The sequence below is a fragment of the Myotis lucifugus genome, unplaced genomic scaffold (assembly GCF_000147115.1).
Source record: "Myotis lucifugus unplaced genomic scaffold, Myoluc2.0 scaffold_34, whole genome shotgun sequence".
Classification (NCBI taxonomy): domain Eukaryota; kingdom Metazoa; phylum Chordata; class Mammalia; order Chiroptera; family Vespertilionidae; genus Myotis; species Myotis lucifugus.
Window position 1 is genome coordinate 3,032,392 of NW_005871082.1, and position 6,108 is coordinate 3,038,499.

Sequence of the window (6,108 nt, forward strand, 5' to 3'; positions counted from 1 at the left end):
TTGTTACAGAATAGTCATATGGATATAAAGTACAGCATAGGGAATACAGTCAATAATATTCTAATAACTAGGTGTGGTGCTGGGTGGCTGCTGGATTGATTGGCGTGAACACTTATTAAGTTATATAATGTCTAGGCACTGGAGTGTACACCTGAAACTAATATAATGATTTATTTCAACTGTAATTAAAAATATAAAATGATTAAAAATAAAAAAATGGTCTTGCTTTAAAGGAAATTATAAAGTTATAAGGCAGTCCAATAGAGACCCTCCCTTAACACTAAAGATAAACTTCTTTAAAGAGGTGATGAGAATGCATCTTTAATCAGGGTAAAGGACAGCTTTTTCATGTTCTATATCTTTTCAACTGTTTTTCCTTTAGTTTTCTGGAAATGAGGATTTTAAAATCAATGCTTATTTTACATGGATTAAACTGACATTCAGCACAGGTGTGCATTCACAGAAGTTCTATTCATATATGTATCTAGAGCATACAGAGATGATGTTCCTGCATTAAATATTAGCAGTTTCATTAATTTAAGTGGCCAACAGGCATAATCTTAAATCCCTGGAGATTTAGGAGTGGAGATAAGGAAGAAAAGACTTATGAAAAGGCCACCTGAGATGCCTTACCCCTGTTTCACTCCTAAAGGAGATATCTGTTCTTCCTACAGCAGATAAAAATGACAACTAAGTGATATGAGGCCCCCAATGGTGAGAACATGATTTTTAAGAGAATTAGAAACTCATGAAACAATTTTCAGCCATTTATTTTCAAAATAATACAATAAATATATAAGGACACAATTTTTAAAAGTCATCAATAGAATAGGCTTTTGTGAATATTTATAAAAGTGAAACCATCTGAGCTGTTAGAATTCTTAGAAGCTTTTACTTGCACTGTGATTTCTCTTCAGATCAAGTAAATACTTGATATTTTTAATACCAGGGGTTCTGTGCTATTCCTTAGATATCTATCCCATTTGCTTTTGGGTCAAAAAATCCCAAGTCTGCTTTCAGCTCTAAATAATCCTCACAACCTGAAGAAAAATAGTTCATTACTCTGCCTCCTACTACCAAGTGAGGGCAAAGCTTAATGGCTGTCTCTCATTTCTAATATCTTCAACCAGCAATTTGTGTCTGCCCATCCCACACAGGTAATGCATGTACAAACAAATATTGGCATGTGTTTATTGTTATTCTTTTTAATCAGACATCACTTGTGAGAATATATAGGCAAAGTTGTTATAATCTTCTTGTTCCTGGCATCACAACCACTCCCTTTTAAGCCAAAGGATGCAAGCCCTACCCCAACTCTTGTACCAGCAAGCCAAGGGCTTCTGCTGAAGATCTCTTTCACAGTCATGCAAAAATGAGCACATGAAGCTCAGTAGACTGAAAGTAAATGGGCCAGTTCTTGCTGCCAGAGATGCATTCTTGCCCCTCCTTCTGAGTAAGTGTTTTGCTCTTTTGACTGAGGGAGTTGCAGTGGGTGAGGAAAGCTACCCTTGAACTGTCATCTCTTACCAGGAAGCTGACAGTGCTAATAGTTCAAGCACGGGTTGATTGATGAGACTGTCCCAGCCTGAGAGGCTGGCAATCTCTGTCGTTGTCAGGCTCAGGTAAGCAGTTTCACCTGCCAAAATTCTGGTCTCCCTCCCCAGACTCCTATCCTGCCTCAAAAGAGAGAGGAGGACAACTGTTCCTGAAAATAGAAGTCTCATGTGATTTTAGTTTGTTGACTTTTCAGATCCAAGGACTTTGGCTTGCAAATTAGGACAGTCCTCCACCAGGTTTTAAAAAAATCTCAAGTTTCTAAAATTTGGGAGGACCTTCTTTACTAATAAGAATATGTAGTTACAAATACAAGAATTAAATACAAAAGTGAACAGCTATTCAGAGAAAAGACAACACAATAAATTAAAAATTTTTAATTAACTACCTGATATATTTCCTACAGTCTTTGATCACCTCTTCATAATAAAATAATATTGCCATACAATTTTCTATGGAGAGAATAAAAAAGATAATAGGGGTGTTTTTTTTATAAATCTACTAACAGGAATACAATTTCTATGATTATTGAATTTTTGGATTTTCTTTCAGCTTTACAACCCATTTAAGCCAATGTAAAATTTTAGGAGGGGTGTCAAATTTTTCTTCATATGAGAGTTTAAGACTGTATTTTCCAGAAATGAATTTCTGATTTTGTACATTTCCAACTTTTATTTTTCCTCCACAACCACATTTCTCAGTCCTCTGGTCCTGTACCATGCTGTTACAATATCAGTTGATTTGTCATGGAGGGCAGTATTCCTAGAAGCAATCCCACAGCAGGACAGCTTGGTAGCTCAACTGTGCACAGATGACTGCAAATAACATAAATACATCCCATTAAACCTCAACTAAATGCATTTCTACTAAAAAAGAAAAAAAATGACTGCCGCTCTCCCACTGCCAGACACAAGAAGTATAAAAAAAAAAATCAGGATCTAAAGAGACAGTTGTTTTAACCAGTTGTGGTAAAAATACTTTAGTTGTGTAAATTTTTCAAAAAAAAAAAGTGTATGCCATGTGAACACATTGCAAGTGAGGGGACTGAAGCTGAGAGTCATGAGCATACCACAAATCTGTCTTGGGAAAACTGTAAAGCCTGTATCCTCTGTCTACACATCCCCGTTTCTCCTTTACTTTCCCCTACATATTTCTTTTTAAAAAACATGTATTTTTACTGATTTCAGAGAAGAAGGGAGAGGGAGAGAGAGAGATAGAAACATCAATGATGAGAGAGAATCATTGATCAGCTGCCAACTGCACACACCCTACTGGGGATGGAGCCTGCAACCCAGGCATATGCCCTTGACTGGAATCAAACCCAGGACCCTGCAGTCCATAGGCCATCACTCTATCCACTGAGCCAAACTAACCAGGGCTCTCCTATGTATTTCACAAGCCCTTATAAAGTGATTGGCAAGAAAGTTAGTTATTTAGCTTTTATCAGGGACATTTCAAATACTAGAATGACTATATTAATTGTTAAAAGTAGATACCATGAGGACTAAGTCCCCCCCCCCATTCTTCCATTTATGTTTCTAATGAGGACATGTGGCTAGAATTCTGGCAGCCATCTCAGACCTTGTGACAAACTTGACGATGGATACCATATGGAAAGTCTGATAGAACATAAATATAAAAATGTCCTGAGTCCCAGATGACCATTGATATGCCAAATAAGCACTGGGGGGATTATTTCTGGGCTTTTCTAATGTAGGAGAGCAGGCAGAAAGCTCTGGGGTTGGGGGAATGTTAGGGATGGAGGGATTGAGCAAAAAAGAAAAAAATAGAACTCATAGACATGGCTGACAGACAGTGTGGTGATTCCAGGGTGGAGGTGGGTAGATGTGGAAGAGGGTATAGGAGGGAGAAAAAAATAATAAAGAGGAAAAACAGAAGTGAATCAAATAAAAAATTTAGAAGGCAAAAATATAATAATCAAAATTAAAAACTCAATGAATAAATTTAAGAATAGCCAAGTTGCAGTTGAAAAAGAATTAGTGAATTTGAAGAAAACTGGGAGATAGACTGTTCAGAATAAAACACATATTTTTAAATGAAGAATAAAATTAATGAAGAGACTTAGGAGATAAATTAAGAAGGCCTAGCATAACTTCTGGACTACATGAAGAAGAGAAACAAAATGCTGAGAATAAATGTCATAGTTTGTTAAGTTCATCACTTTTCTTTGTATTTATCTTGCTTGAAGTTTCCAGAACTTAGTAAATCTGGGGTGGTCTCTTTAATCTGTTTTGGAAAATTCTTGCTCATTATATCTTCAAATATTGCTTAAGTCTCATTCTCTTTCTGAATATATATATATATATATATATATATATATATATATAGTCTTTCAAGTACCTTAAATTGTTATTAATTCACTAATGATTTCTATTGACTTACCTTTGAATTCACTAATTTTATCTAGTTTATACAATCTAATAATAAGCCTCTCCCAGTTAAGTTCTTCATTTCAGATACCGTCTTTCTTTTCAGAACCATAATATCCATTTGGAAAAAATATTTTATATTACATTTATCTGTCAAAATTCTCCATCTTCTTTTTATTAAGTTTGTCCATTATTTTTCTATTTTTTATACAAATTTTAATTGTCATTTAAAAAGCCTTGTTCTCTATTCCAACATTGAGATCATGGGGGTTCTGAAGATACACAGGGTGGGACAAAATTAGCTTTACATTTGTTCATATAAAAATACAATAATTAATAAATAATAATACAGGAATAAAATTTTGTGGACTCCCAACTGTAAACCTACTTTTGTCCCACCCTGTATTTCTCTGTGATTGTAGATCACATTTTTATCTTCTTCATATATTACATAATTGTTTTGGGTATGCCAGGAAGAATAGAGATGAGTCAATGTTATTTTCTCAGAGTAAACATAAAACATGATTTTTCCTTTTTTAGGCAGACAGGGTGACAGGCTTGTTATTTTGAACTAATTAGGAATTGAGCTGGGTTACTTTTTTAGTTAGAATAAGTCATAACAGTGTGAGCTGTTCTGTGTTCATTATAAACTTCTCCATCTTGCAGAATGTTTGTTTGTTTATTTGTTTTGAGATAGAAACATCGATGAGAGAGAAACATCATCAATTGGCTGCCTCCTGCACACCCCCTACTGGGGATCAAGCCTGCAACCTGGGCATGTACCCTGACCAGGCATTGAACCAGCAATCTCTTAGTGCATGGGTCAATGCACAACCACTGAGCACACTGGCCAGGCAAGAACTTTTGCTTCTAAGTGTTGGGACATAGAAGTAGTTACACTGAGTATTTCAGTCCAATCTCCCTTCTGCATAACCCTAGACAAAAGTCCTGTGGAGAAATATGGTGGGAGTAAATTAGCTATGCATTTAGGACTCCTCCAGATTCCAAGTGGCTATGCCATCTCTCTGGTAAAAGTTCCTCTGATATCTCTTTGCCTCAGCAATGTCTGCCTATCTATATTAAAATTCAGCCTATGATTAGACTTGGTAAGAAGCCACCAGAAAGGAAAATGGTTGCCAACCTCTGCTCATCCAGAAGGTCTCTTAAATCCCTGGAAATTATTGCTCTATATCTGTACATATTCACAATTTTCTGATGACTTTTATAGATATAGAGATAGATATAAATTGTACATATATTTTTTTCAATTTATCCAGGCTTTTCTAGTTGTTATAGAAGAAACAATGGCTTGTCACTGCCTTACATATATCTTAAAGGAAAGTAGAAGTTTCTATAATTATAATATAATCTAATTCAATTAAAAATTTTCCACTCAGAAAGTTCCATGCCAGGTTGACTTCACAGATACATTATATCTAATATTTAGGAAAGCAATAATGTCAATCTTATACAAATCCTTCAAGAGAATAGAAAAAAAAGAAATGATTTTCAACTCTTTTTTTTGAGACTTGATATCAAAACTTATAAGGAAAATTATAGCCTAATTTCTCTTACCATCATAACTGTAAAACAAAACAAAATCTAAATAAACTATTTGCAAACAAACACCAAAAAGATAATACATCATAACCAGTTTGGCTTATTTCAGTAATGTGAGGCTTATCACTGAAAACTTATCAGTATAATTTTCCACATTAATGGACTGAAGAAGCAAAATTATATGACTATCTCAATATATGTAGAGGAAATATTTAACACAATTCAACAGTAGCTGGAGTCAAGAAAATGGCGGCCAAATAGGCAGACCTTTCTTGCGACCTCCTCCCAGGGCCAGACTGGAAATAAAACTAAAGTGGGGAACATACACCCAAAATTACAAACTGAGGTCCAGCTGAGGAGGAGACTTCTATCGAAGAAGGACAGAAAACACCTAGAGACTGGCAGGAAGGTCAAGGTCCAGAGAGGGGTTGACCCAGCTTCCAGAGGTTGCAGGTCGAGAGTGAGGAGGGAGCTCTTGGCTATGGAAGGGTCTGTTCCCTCAGAGCAGTGGTTCTCAACCTTGGCTGCACATTAGAATCACCTGGGAATCTTTTTAAAATCCTGATTTCTGCACCTCATCCTCCGGAAATACGGTGTGCTTTGT